At 53.3% G+C, this 14,824-nt stretch overlaps 1 protein-coding gene across 2 annotated transcripts in view; it reads left to right on the plus strand.

Moving 5' to 3' along the window:
* The window catches only part of TRIT1 (tRNA isopentenyltransferase 1), a 240,935-nt gene that overhangs the window by 69,297 nt on the left and 156,814 nt on the right, over positions 1 to 14,824 (plus strand). The gene's annotated exons all lie outside the window — the stretch shown is intronic.

Genomic DNA, 14,824 nt, shown 5'->3' on the forward strand with positions numbered 1-14,824 from the left:
ATTACTGCTAATATGCGGAGGGGGCATATGCCTGGCGTCGAACATACGATACCGCTCCCTGTGAATGATATTGTCATATTTAGTTTGCTTAAGAGATCTCTCCCCAGCAAATTAATGGGAGAGTGTTCATAGTACAGTAAGGGTGCTTTCACTGTTTTACCCCCCACTGTCACATCCAATGCCTCTGTGTAAGGAACTTCAATTACAGCCCCAGAGAACCCCTGCGTCTCTAACGTTCTATTAGATAACGGGAACCGGCCCTCTCTAATGCATGATTTCTCCGCTCCCGAATCCACCATGAATATGAACTGCTTGTCTCCTATCTGCGCTCCTATCAATGGTTCCTCTGATGCATTGTGGGTCGTAGATAGTACTGGACACGCAAGTGCTCTCTGTGGGCTGTCCTATGCGGGGTGTCTCATTGCCCCCCCTTGATCAAAAATGTTCCCCGAAACTACTGACACCCCGCTGTAAGGTGCGGGAGCAGGCGCTCCGTTAGCTACTGTGGCGAAAGTGTTACCTGGCGTGTATTGCATATTGTCATTATTCTGTGGGTGGTTTTGTGTTCTGTACTGATGTCCGTGTAGTTGTGCATTACTTCTTTGTCCTACATTTTCTGGTTGTTGGTATTGTCCCATGGGGAGGCCGTAGGGGCTTCCTGGGTGGGGGTGACCGTACTGTTCTGTCTCCTGGAACCCGTTGTTTTGTCTGCTCCTGCACTCTCTTGAGTAGTGCCCCCATCTCCCACAATTCCAGCAGCTCCCCTGTGGACCTCTGGGACCCTGCCACCCATTTCCTCCATACCCTTGTCCTCCTCTTCGGCCCCTGTACCCACCTCTTCCCGCTCTTGGGGCCCACTCTTGCCACGTTGGACCTCCGTTCTGCTCCTGCTCAGTCCACTGTCGTTGTCCTTGTCCTGCCCAATTTGCTGCTATTCTTCCTTGTATTGCTATTTGCCCCTCCTCTCCTTCGTCTCCCTCCCTCATGAGTGGGAGCCCTGCTACCGCTGCTGCAACCTTCACTAGCTTTGATTGTACTAACTTTGCCTCGTCTGCCAACCTTTTCTGTGCTACTTCCCTCTCTCTCTCTTTGATCCTTTTGCAATGGTGCACTATTATACTTTGGATCTCTGGCCACCCCTTTGCCTCAACGCCCGCTATTTTATCGAGTGCCTTCTGCACCTCTTTTGGGAGCCCTCTCTTAATGATAAAATAAAATAGAGATGTGGATTGGTGCCAGGGCGTGCCCGTTTCCGCTCTCCACATCTCCTGCACCCGGAGAATGTAATCCATAGCATCCTCCCCGTCATTCATTGTACATTGCATTACTGACTGTAAATCAGGGGTATCTGGGAATGTCTCCCGCAGTGCGTCCCACACCCTTGCTCGTACCGTATTAAAGGAAGCCCCATCATGGCGATCACAGTCCAACGTCACGGCCGGGAAACCAGCCTTAGCCCATACTCTGTCCGCTTGATCTCCTACTGCGGTTACTAGTAGGCTTTTCACATCGCCTACTGCCAACGGTATGCCGGCGGTATGTTTCTCAAATGCATATATCCACTTGCTCGCCCCTCCTGACAGCTGGGGCAATAATTTCATTAAATTAGCCTTATCCATCTGAGCCCATGGTATATAGTTTGGTCTCCCCCCCCCTCTGTGTATCAATGGAAGTTGTAACTTCCCTTTTGCAGTTGCACCCTCCCTTTCCTTAGTCGCTGCTGACTCCAATGACGCCATCTTCCCCACCCTATTTCTTAGTCGTCCCATCCATTCGTCGTCTATAGTCCCTAGCGAACATGCACCGTCCACTTCCTCGCTTTCCCCTCCCACTGCCATACTCAACCCATCACTCTCATCCAACCCTCCTCTGACATCACATAACAAGTCCTCTCTGATCCCTCTCTCTCGTGATACATCACCAATGCTCCCTTCTACTGCTCCTATCTCTATTATTCGTGTCGGCTCTTCTTCAATTCTGAACAGTATTTCCCCCTTTTTCCATCCTTCCTCAACTTGTCTACTTTCGCTCGACGCTCTAGACGTGCGTCCTGATTGTGTAGGGGCGCACGCCGTGCGCTCACATATGTCTTTTATTCTTGAGAGTTCATCCCTTGCCACAGTAAGCCTCGACTCTAAGTCACTCGTTAGCTTCTCTATATCCACCCTCTGTGTGCCTCCCTGGGCGCGCTCTCTGGTGCTTTCGTATGGCGGGGGGGCTGTTGGTCTTTGTGGTGTACCAGTTGTGGGGGGAGGCACATAAGTAGGATCGCTATATCCTGCTGCGGGGGCTGGTTTAGGTAATATCGGGTACAAACTAATCACCTCCGCAGGTTGTTCTGTACTTAGCTGTTCCTTTTCCTCTCTTGGAATCATCAGTGGATTATCTGTGGTGGAAGGTAGATCAATATTTGGTGCCGGAGCTTTGGGTGGGGGTACTTCCTCAAACAATCTCCAGAGGTCTAATATCTCCTTCCTATTTTGCCATTGTTTCCCCTTATACTTGAGGCTAATGCATGCTCGTACCATATCAAGAACGCTTTTGTCAAAAGACCCTCCCTCGGGCCAAATCTGGGGCAGACCCTCCCCTTTCAATTCTGTTACCCATTGATCGTGATATTTATTTATTCGTTCAGCGTATCCCGGTAAGCTCTTACAAATATGTGACAAGGGAGTTTCGGCCCCCATCCTCTAAATCACTAACACAGCCGTGTCCACCTTCTTTACTTTTAGTTAGGTGTAGGTATGTGTATGTATACCTTTATGGCACAGACAAGAGCGGACGTCTCAAAAGATTATCACCCAACTTTATTCACTGCGCAAATCCTTTCTCACTCACCATAGCTCATCTCCTTCCCATTCCCATACACTCTCATGTGATTTCACTTGCAACTGATCAATTACTAGTTATGGTCAACACTCTCTGGCGCCACCTCGCGGTCAACCGGTCCTCTCCAACACTCACACGGTGCGCGCACCCTTCACAATGCTTTTCCACTCACACCTCGCCCTTTTTTTTTCCTCCCTTTCCTCCCTGGCCAGCTGTCCCTGTTTTTCTGCTAAGGTTACTATGTTCACGTCTGTACGTGCCACTACTTAATCCCCACTCCTACAAATGTGCTCCCTATTTTATAGTTCTTCTACAAGTATATTTACCTTATACCCTTTTCGCTTTCTCCCCCTGCCCCGTGGAATGGAAAAAAGAAATAGAGAGAGTAGCAATCACTAAAAAATATTCCCGGTGTCTCCCTTTGCCAGACACCAATAACTTATTTCTTACTTCTTCATATATTCCCAGTACTAGTTTAGATAGCACTATGCGGCGCCGCCTTCCACCCCCTTTCGGAGCTAGGTTTCCGTCACTTCTACCACTTCACTTATTTCTTACTCCTAATGGCCATATGCAAAGAAAAGATAAAGAAAGTTTCAAGACCCGTCTTTAGTAGACCCCCGTTATTCTTCTCCTCTACCTGTCCCCGTTCTCCTGTTATAATTTCCCCTCCCTTCCCCTTTACGATCGCTCGCACTCAGTACTCACGTGCCCGTCTTGAACCGATAGTCTCCGAAACTGGGTCCGTCCAGGCAGTGTCACCGGTAACTCAACGGTCAGCCCCTGGCTCCGGCGAGCGACACTCAAAGGGGATTTTTTTCCAATCGGGATCCCGTACCCTTTCTCATTGAGTGCGCACTTCTTATTGTGCCGGTCGCCGTTGGCGGGCAGCCTCCCGGAGCCGGCTCACCGTGCGTATCCCTTCTCGACCGGAGATTCTCGTGCCACAAGGGGGTCGTTAAAAAGGAGTTAGGAAAAATAATTTGGAGATATCACGCTATCGGGGTCACCACTGAAAGGAAGCGCCCCCAATTTCAGCACGATCCTCCCCGCAATGAGAGACAATAAGGGACTCTCCCGTAGTGGGAATAAGACCAAGACAGAGTGCGGGTGAGCGTAAGTGGGAGTTTATCCAAAGAATAGGGCATGCAAAGAACTCTGCAACCTCCGAGAGCGCTCTGTCTGACAATAGCAAAGACAGGCGTATTTCTAATACAAAAAACGTCATCAGAACCTACACACTATAGGGGGCACAAGTTAATTGGGATTGGGTGGCGTCGACTAACTATAGGTGTTGCTGCAGCGTGGTTGGTCTTGGCGTGAGGACGTCACTGGTCAGCCTCGTGGGTTGGGTTGGGCCTGGCAGGCCAGCTTGAGGTCATCCGAGCGGTGTTGGTATGCTGGGGCAGCCTGTGACAAAGATGAATACCTTTCCTGACTCGTTTGCCCTAGGCCATGCACACTGCAGTTATTCAAGAAACGACATCTAAGTTCATCAATAAATCGCTCAGCAGTTTGTCTTATAAAATAAACGCAACACATGAGGAATGCACCTCGTGAGAGGTCCGGTGGTTGTCGGTTGGGGTGAGATTTACCTGTGTCCTATTGACCAGTATTTTAGGTCGAGGGGCTGGGCTCTGGGGCCTGAGCCGAATGATACATGTCTGTCTGCCGCGTTAGAAGTTATTATATAAATGGGTCTCTGTGTCTTGTCCCAGTGATGGGGGTCGTCTTTGCACGGGGTCATGATTCTTGGGGTGGTCTAGGGGGAGGGTTGTGGAATTTACGAGAGGGTGCTGGTAGATCAGTGGATTCAAACGTGGGTTTATTACCGTGCTGTAAATAACACAGGTGGCGGGCTGTGGCCTTGGGTGCGGTACCGGGGCCTCTGACTCTCTGAAGCGGCTCCAGCTTGGTTGGGGGAGGTGAGGGAGCGCGGCACAGGCCTTAGCTTCTTTATCTGGCAGGCTTGGTAGGGTGGGAGGGAGAATGGCCTTGCATATATTCACAAAGGTTTTTTCCTCGTGCGTTGCTAACTTTTGAATGCAGAACTTTTATAATGTTCCGCCTTATTTTGATGTTATTTAAACACACATATATATTTCAATTTCGTTACACATTTCTTTAATACAGTCGGTTCCAGTACCTTTTCATTACCTAACATTATATTCACTATATTGTGTGCGTATTGTATGTACATTAGACGTTAAGGTAGTTCTAGGTTATGGCCTACAGAGATTGATGCTCGCCGCTTTGGGTGATTAAGAAAACATATATGAGTTCAGGTTTCTACATAAAATTGTAAGAACACTTATACAGATAAAGGCTACACATTGGGTCGACATCTTTCTCTGTGGTTATAGCAGCACTAGTCCAGACCTGGGGTGGTGGTATGTAACGTTACATCTTTATGGTTTATTCACAGTTTACAGGATCTGTTTAAACAGAGGTAGTTCGTTAATACCAATACTTGAATTATTTTCTACTTTCTTCAGATAGTGATGCTTCAGCTTTTTTCCCGTCACCCCGGCCTCGCGGACCAGGTCATGCGGGGTGCAATATTACATTGTGAACGATAAAATGTTACAGTGTTAGCATCTCGGGTTAGCTCATACCCGTCTTTCTCATGGGAACGCGCTCGCAGCGGATCTACCAGGGCTACTGCGGCGGCGGAGATGCATGAAAGGCCCTCCAAAGGTGGGGGCCTTGTTACAGTGTACTGAACTCACGCCATGTTTGCTAAACAAGATGGCTTCTAGGCCTAACTGAATTTTGGTATATGCAGGGAACGGATATGTGTGGGCAATGTCGTCGGCGGGTGACCCCTCCTCCACCTGGGCCCGGGTGGCATGAGGGGACGGCCACCGAGTCATGGTCCTCACCTGGGGAGAAGGCTGCAGGTGAAGAGGGCCTCGCGGCCAGTCCTCCCCTACACATGTGTAGGGAAAATGAATCGCCATTTTTGTGTTCGCCATTTCTTTCTCAGTAATGGACGCACATCCATTTTTTATTCTATTCTGGGGCTTTAACGCTCGTACTTCTAGTTGGCAGTTCTTTAGAGGACATTGTGGTCATGATTCAAACTGGTATTTTATTTAATTTAAGGCGGATTATTCTAACACTAGTTCTAAAGTGTATCATGGCCTGAACTAAAAAAGAATGAAACTGCTTGCCAGTAAGTGTTCAAACCTAACCCAGTCCTCTGCCCCAAAAGCCGAATTTTATGAAGTTCTGACCCAACCACTAATAAAAAAAGGACTGACAAAAGTTGTCCAGAGTGGGTGTCTAAAGGTTCCATGGTTGGCTTCTGACCCCTACCCTAATGTAGCTCTGGAGGTTTTCAGGCCTTGTGCCTGGTGGAATAGCAGATATGAGTGCCTTCCCAATCGGGCTCGTTTCCTTGTACAACAGTCTTTGCCAACCAAATGAGGATTCCTCCGCTCTGCTTCATTGTTTCTTTAAATCGACCTTGGGGTCGTCTCACCTTCTCTTCCTTCTTCTTTAACCCCATTTTGGGGTGTGGATGCTGTCGCCCTTTCGTGGATTGAGTCTCTTACCTCTTCTTGCGGGGGTTTGGGTTTCACCCCGCTTAGGCTCCCCTGTATTCTCATGCTGTGGGGTACTGTATCTCTCTTCCATTGGTATACAGTCTTTTCATTGAAAAATTGTTTGTTAAAGCCGTTTCATCGAAATTGCTTCATTGAAAAAAAATGTAATCGAAAAAATCTTTCAATTTCCAAATGTATGTATGTTTTGGGTGGAGTAAAGGGTTACATTTGGAAAACGGGTTTGGGGGAAAAAATTGGTACATTCGATAATGACAACCTTCACTGAACATTTTTCTTTGAAAAGACATGGAACCTCTTCCATCTTCCCTGATCCCAGGACCAGCCATTGGACAGAGGAGGCAGTGTCTTTGGCGGTTGCGAAACCTTGGTGTAGCTTCTTGCAGCATCACTTGCATCAGTGTGTCGCAGCTGCCTCCTCTTTGGCGTAGGGCCGTCCGCCTGTGCCGTGCTCCTCTGGTCGCAAGATCTAGTCCTGCTGACTTCAGACTGGTCTTGAGCCAGTAACATTCTGTGCACATGGGATTTTTCACACTCCTCTCCCCTGCTGACTTCCTGGCTGACACGGGAACTGCACTGGTTACCGGCCACCCGCTGACCCCGGGCTGAGGTCCACTCCCCCGCCAGTCGCACTCCTGCACTGCCTTCCTGGCAACCCCCGCACTTGGTGACTGTTTTCTGTATCCCTACGGTCCCACTTCCTGCATTTACCCCCTGCTGCCCGTACTTCTATTCACTGTTATTCATGTATTGCTCTTACTCCTTGTACTGCACTGCCATCATCCCCCCCGCACTTCTCCTCCTTCCCCCATCCTCTGCACTTGTGCAATCTGAATGACACCTGGCCGCCTAGTAGGATCGGTGTCCGTCTTACCCTTGTTCCCCCTCCCTTGCCTCGTCGCGCCTTGAAACACTTGTGTATAGGCGGTTATAAATGCCACATCATAAGAGGGGGGGTGAATAAAATCCCTTTTTGGGGATTCCTTGCCCACTAAGGGGTGGGGTCACTCCCCTGGGGGTGTTTAGCTCAGTAAGCTGGCCTCCGTAGTCTGAACGTGGGTGGTTCTCCCTTGGGGGGTGGAGGGGATGAATGTCTTGGGTTGGCCACGGTACTTGTTGGGAAGCAATGGTTGGGGCAGTCTAAGTGGCTATGGGCTAAGTGTGGCCTCCGTCAGCCGAGCCTGGGAAGATCGGGGACCCGGGAGGCATGACGGCACACTGGCCATCGACCTCCTCCCAGGCTAATGTACCCCTTCCACATCCCTCTTTATTCTGCCCTTGGTGTCGCAGGCTTGGGGGGGGGGGGGGTGCCCACTGGAAGAGTATCGCCAGCAGCGTCCATCGAGCACTGAATTCATCACTGGAGAGAGCCTATCCCAGAATCCTGGTACTTGGCCTAACCACAGCCCGCTCCTAGAATGCTGGCAGATGTGGCCCCCACCCCACCCGCCTGAGTGTGTGCCAGCTGCCCCGGGTGGAAGCCACGGGGTAATCTGCTGCATTGCGTGTTGCCGGGGCGGGGGCTAATAAAGTATTGATGCTCTAGTGAGTGTCGGGTTCCTTTGCGCCCCCCCACCCCTCCCTTGCTCTAATTGCCAGACCATGTTGAGACGCTTGTTGACTGACGCTAGTGCAGCGCTTGGGGTGGGGCTGTGCTTGTGTGGGGGCAGTGCTGGCCCCGGGTCTGCCAGCGCCCTCAGCGAGATGTTTACGCCCTCCCACCACAAATGCCGAACACGCGGGCACTGGGTGCTCTATCGCCACACAGCTGAGCCCCCTGCTGTTACTGTGCCGTGGGGGCGCCCTTGTGTGGCCGCACGCTCTGAGCGCACCTTGAGCCGGCGCTGTGTGGGGGTACAGTGCAGTATCTGACCGGGCGGGCGGCGTCCTGCCATTCTGTGGCCGGGTCACCCTTACCCGCAAGGCGGCCAAGGCCAGGGGAAGTCTGCACCAGGGCCGGGCACAGTAACCTGCCTCCCGTGGCACGGTCCTCCCTGCTTCTGCTCTGCCCCCCTCCCTCCCAGTGTCTCTGCTGCACGGGTCCCTCCGCCGTCTGCTGCCTTGTTTGCTCCCCCCCCCCCGGCTTGCCCTCGGAAGAACGGATCGTTAATGGCGTGACGTGTCCTTTGCACCCCCCATGGAAGGACTTAATTTCATTATCTCCCCACCCCGCGTCTCCATCCTCCCCCCCCCCCCCCCCAATCAGCCTCCTGCTCTCGGGTTTCTTTCTCTGGTCTGAGGCCAGCATCTTTCCCGGATGCTACCAATCCCTGCCCCTGCCCCTGCCCCTGCTCCTGCCCCTATCCCTATCCCTGCCCCTATCCCTGCCCCTGCCGCGCCGCGGCCTTTATTTCATGGCGATGCCTCCACGGATGCCGAGCCTTTCATATTGATACTGCTATTTTATTTGCATCGCGCTCGTACACAAGTGTTCCAGAGCGCTACAAGGCGGGGGGGGGGGGGGACAGGGGAGAACAAAACAGCGATCTCTCTAGGCCCAGTGACATTGAGAACGCGCAAGTGCATGGGAGGGGGGAGGGGAAAAGTGCGTGGAAGGGGGAGAGGTGGAAAGTGCTGAGCAAAGAAAAATAAAGCAACAAACAAGAGGTAGTGCGGGCAGCAATTGGCAAGTGCTGGGTTTAAGGCAACAAACAGGGTGTGTCTGGTAAGTGCATACAAAAAAGGGGGGGCGTTAGAGTTACGATGCAGATTTCATTTGTTCTTATTTTATTCTGCGCTGCATCGAAATCTCCCCCAGAGCGCGCCCCCCGCGCTATCACTGTGAGTCTGACACCTGCTGGATTCCCGCTGTCTGGCCAGATGTCACGCCCCCCTCCCCCCACCTTGGCGCCCCATTATAAAGTTGGGGGTACCCGTGGAACCCCTGACCTTCTGAATGGCACACCGATGCTGCTGTTGATTTAGATCATGTGATGGGAAGAAAAAGAGTGTGCATCCGCGTCGCCCCCCACCCCCCCGCGCCCCCCTTGCACGTATGTGCCATGCATAGACACGCCTTTCCACGCCCTGTTGCAAGTTTATGGGAAGTGGGTCTTTGCAGGCAGACGTATTACTCCATCCATGCATCGGGGGTGGATATGCCTCGGCTCTCCCTTTCATCTTCGCGATGCTCAGGATGGAGCGTGGGACCACCTGCTCCTACTGGAGGTCTGGGGTTGCAAACGCCTTTCCTTATTGCTGTCTTCCACCCACTAAAGGGTGGGTGGTCTGCGATAGCTGCACTTGCTGAACGCGTGACAGAGTGGCACAGCTGCCAGGGACCTGGCATTAGAATAGGCCAGCAATGCAGCCTGCGTGGCACCAATTCACAGGCCCCTGCCCTAGATCTCCGCGTCAGCCAGAACACAGCGTTTCCTTGCTGCTAGTTGGAAGGAAGGATTCCGGTTGCATGGCGTGTATTTCTGCACCATCCCCTCTGTATTTTTTCGTATGTACAAAGTTGCAACTCGTATTTGTGCCCGTGTCTGTGCGTGAAGAATGCACAGCCTCAGCACTTGCACGCCTGTAGTGTCCGGCAGCTGTGCTCGTGTGCAAGGAGGACCAAGACCCCGGAAAAGGAAACGGATTTCCGGCTCAGCCTTTGTGTAAAAACAGGGAGCCTTACTTTTATAAGCAAGAGCCGCCTGTGTTCTCCCTACCATGGATACCTACTTCTTACTCTCACGATAAATAAAGCCCCGGCCTCAACGGCTATACAATGGACGGGCCCGCGCTCGACGCCCTCCTCAAACTTCTTAATATCTCCGTCACAGAAGGGCTGTGCCCAGACACCCTCATTGGAAAAAACGAGCCTAGTTCCAGACCTCTGGGCCAACCGGGCCAGTCTCAAAATCTCGAACTCCACCTCCTAAATGACTATCGGTCAGGGTTTCAAAAGTATACAAAAAAACGCGAGCGAGCCTGATTCAATTCAGATCTATTTTCCTTGATCCTGGCAAAGAAAATGCTGGCGAGGTTCTTGAGCCGTGTTCTGCTGCTTTTTATTCTAAGCACTCTCCTGTGTACATTTTCTTATAAACATGAACAGGTGCCGAGTCGGAATACACATTACAAAGTGCTAAATGTGCCACAGATTCATGCGCAAATAATGACTTGCTGTGCAAATCAGCAAAGCGTGTAAACAGTTTGACATGCTGTGCAAAAGAGGCAGAATTAAAAATACTGTTCAAAATGTGTGCGTTCTAATCACGCCTGAATGAATCAATCCCGTACTTTTTATGTGGTGTGTACGAAGACCTGCTGCTGAATCAATCCCGTACTTTTTATGTGGTGTGTACGAAGACCTGCTGCTGATTCTCAATCCCATACTTTTTATGTGGTGTGTACGAAGACCTGCTGCTGAATCAATCCCGTACTTTTTATGTGGTGTGTACGAAGACCTGCTGCTGAATCAATCCCGTACTTTTTATGTGGTGTGTACTGTTGTGTATGCTTATCATAAACACACAACTCCGATCTTGTATGAATTGTAATCATATGGGTTTATTTCATAGAAGCCCCGGAGAGGCCAACCTCCTCCATCAACATCTTCGTGTATGATTCCTCAACATTCTGGAATCATACACGAAGACGTTGTCATAGAAACAGAATGTGATACAACCATTACATGTGACATTCTCACATCTCCCCTCCTAACAAAATAACAAAATTCAAAACTCATGTAAACTAAAAAGCTCTCATAATAATTTAACTGCTATAATATATCTTACTATGCATAATAACTTGAACTTTGTATATTAGTAAAGGATACAGTATCTCCATTTTCTCCAGCATGGGGTCTGGCATGGATTCACATGCTCATGAATATTCCCCGTCGTCAGGCTGGGAATCCTCGGTAAAGAAAAAACCAGTATCAGTTTCGTTTCTGATCTGTCTTTCGTAGTAATAACCAATCACTGGTCTCTGCGTCATACTGACCACAGCCAATGACTGCCCTCTACCTAAGCACCGCCTCTGGCAGCCATCTTCAGATTTTTACCGCACGTTCATGTGTTGGGATCCTCGTGCTATTGCTCTCGAGCGTTAGTGCTATTTTTTCGCGCTTTTTCACAAAAACTTCGATTCTTTCGGTCAAAAGAGCCTCAAGCTCCACCGATCCTACATCCGATCAACGGGGACCCGTGTCGGATTCATCTGTGCCCCTCAAGGGTGAAGATTTCGTCGAGCTACACTTCGGAGGACTCCAGAAGCTTCTCAGGCCCGGTCTCGGAGATGGCCCAGGAGAAGGGAAGCTCGACGCCCGGAAAGCTGTTCAGGGCCTGCCCTGGATGCCAGCTGCAGAACGTCTTCAAGGAGGACGAACACTCTTTCTGCCTTTACTGCCTTCATGGGGACAAGACGCACGTGGAGAAGGACTGTGCGTTTTGCGGCAACATGTCGGAACGGACCATGAAGGACCGCCATCAACGTCTCGCCAGCTGGCTGGAGGGTAAGAGCCCGTCTGGCGAGAAGAAGAAGAAATCTGAGCGGTCTTCTAAGACCTTTGAGGGCGCCCCGGCGACGGGGGCCCAACATAAGGCCAAGCACCGCGAGTCCGCTGGCACCGGGAGCGCCGAACGGTCGGGCTCTACGGGCGCCAGGCAGGGCGCACCCTCCCCGGCACCATCAACCACGAGCCAACGCTCTGGGTCGGGTAAGAGGAAGGCCGAGCACCCGGCGAAGCTCCTGGAGAGACCCCGGTCGAGCTCTAAGGCAGAGGAGGAGCGTGGCAGTGCCCCCTCCCTCAAGGATAAGGCGGTGAGCGCACCTAAGGTGGTGAAGGCCTTGATCCATTCGACCAAGCCCTCTATCGAAACGGTCGCGGCGGCCCTGGCCCAGCCTGTGGAGGCTGCACCAGTGGTGGCGGCCTCGGGGCCCAGAATCTCCCTGCCTCCTCGGAGGGAGTCTTCTTTCGTGCCCATCGATAGGACCCCCGTGAAACCCGCCGTGGGGAAGAAGGGGGGGCAGGGCGTCGTCGTAGATTCGGCCTCAACCTCAGAAGAGGAACTGATCGAGGTCTTAAGCCACGGCCTAGGCGTGGAACAAGACCAGCCCGTCGGAATGGGCCCCGACGCAGGTGACGACGACGACATCGTCGAGGATACCGACGGGGCCCCTGCTCGCCCGTCGGATTCCCCTCTGCCAGCGCCGCAAGACAACTCAGCGGCCATTTTGTTGGCTATACAGTCCTTATGCTCCGAGATAAGGACGAGACTACCGTTACCGACGGAGGAACCTCTCCCGTCGGGGGATCCAGAACCGGGACCTTCTGGTGTTCCCCCTACCAAGAAAAGAAGGATCCATCCACCGCCTCCTTTTCAACCGTCGCGCCCCGTCCAGCCCTCCTCCCCGTCCACCCGAGGGGATGATACGGGGACTGACACGGCAGCGACGGGTACGGACGACGAGGCATACGACGAGGATTTTCCGTCGTCGCCTCCCACCAGGGCTTCTCCGCCCGACGAGATTGGATCGTTCCACTCAATGATCGCCAGGGCATCCGAGCTTTTCCAACTCTGCCCTGAGGAGAAGAAAAAGGAAGGCTTCCTTTACCAACGGCGCGAGACCAAGAGGAAGACGGTCCTCGCAGTGCCTCTGTTGGACGACATTTGGGATGAGGGCCTTTCCCTCCTCAAGAACCCTTCCACGACGCCAGCGAAAAGAGACCGGTACGAGAAAAAGTACCGGGTCCCGGACTCGGCCCCCCTATGCCTCCGGGCGCAGCCTACCCCGGACTCCGTCGTCTCCGCGGCAGCCAGGAAGAAAGCGGGGGGGGGTGCGGCCTCCACGTCGACTTCCCCGCCGGACGGCGAGGGAAAGAAATTGGATGCCATGGGACGCAGAGTCATCTCGTCGTCGGCGGCGACGACGATTAAAGCGGCCAACGCCTTGGCTATCGTGGCCCGCTACGACAGGGAACTCTGGTACAAGATAGCTCCCCTGCTGGATTTTCTGCCGGACGACAAGAGGGCGGAGGCCCTTGAGATCCTGCAGGAAGGTGAGGTGGCCTCGGACCACGCCATCACCGTGGCGACGGACATCGCCGACACTGGGTTCCGCCAGTTGGGCAACGGCGTTTGCCTTCGACGTCGCGGATGGCTCAAGGCTACGGACTTTCGGCAGGACGTCCAGACCAGGGTCCTGGACATGCCCTTCGACGGGAACAACCTGTTTGGGAAGACAGTGGACGATTCCCTTCAGGCCATCAAGGCGGATACTGAGACGGCCCGGGCCCTTGGAGTACTGCAGCAACGGCGGACGCCCTTTCGGAGCGGCGGAGGCAAGGGCGCCTCCAAAGGTTCCGGCGGCGGTTTCGCTTCCTACCGTCAAGCGGCCCGCTCGTCGTCGCAAGAGGCCTACAGAGGACGAGGCAAGTCTGGCGGACCCCGCCGTCGTCGCCAAGGAGGCCAAGGCGGCAAGGCCGCGTCCAAGCAGGATTGAACCGGCCGTGGGGTCGGGCCCCCACCGAAGCACCCCGGTGGGAGGCCGGCTGGCGGGCTTCGTCAGCGTGTGGGAGTCCATCTCCACCGACCGTTGGGTGCTGGACGCCCTGGCCCGGGGCCACGCGCTCGAGTTTCAAAGAAGGTCCCCGCGCGTCCCCCCCGTGGCCAGGAAAGAACTTCACGTCCCTCAACTTCTCCTGGAGGTAAAGGCGATGCTCAGAAAGGGCGCCATCGAACTCGTCCCAAAGAGGCTTCGGGGCTCCGGAGTCTACTCGCGTTACTTCCTCGTGAAGAAGAAGACGGGAGGATGGCGCCCCATCCTGGACCTGCGACGCCTGAACAAGTTCATCAAGGCGCAGAAGTTCCGGATGGTCACCCTCCAGCACGTCCTGGGTCAGCTGGAGGAAGGAGACTTCCTATCGTCGTTGGATTTGGAGGATGCCTACTTCCACATTCCCATCCTAAAGGGGCACCGAAAATTCCTCAGATTCGTGGTCCAAGGGCGTCATTACCAGTTCAAAGCCCTTCCCTTCGGACTGCGGTCGGCACCCAGGGTTTTCACCAAGTGCCTCGCACCGGTGGCGGCGCAGCTGCGCCGCGAGGGGATTCACGTCTACCCCTACCTGGACGACTGGCTCATCCGCGCCAAGACGAGGGAGCTCGCCGTGGTCCACACGGCAAGGACCGTCCAACTCCTCACGGACCTGGGATTCTCCGTGAACTACGCCAAATCCCACCTGGTGCCCGCGCAAGTCGCACTGTTTCTGGGAGCGAGGCTCGACACAGTGTCCCTTCTGGCCTCCCCGTCGGAGGAGAGGACCAGGACCATCCTGGGCAAGGTGCAACGGATGTTGGTGGCCGACGCGGCCAAGGTGAGGTCCATCAAGTCCCTCCTCGGGATGATGTCTTCCTGCATCTACCTCATTCCCATGTGCAGGCTCCGGATGCGCCCGTTGCAAGAGTTCCTGGATGCGCGCTGGATCCAGA

Source organism: Ambystoma mexicanum, chromosome 11, assembly GCF_040938575.1.
Source record: "Ambystoma mexicanum isolate Mex_15411 chromosome 11, UKY_AmexF1_1, whole genome shotgun sequence".
In the NCBI taxonomy this organism is placed as follows: domain Eukaryota; kingdom Metazoa; phylum Chordata; class Amphibia; order Caudata; family Ambystomatidae; genus Ambystoma; species Ambystoma mexicanum.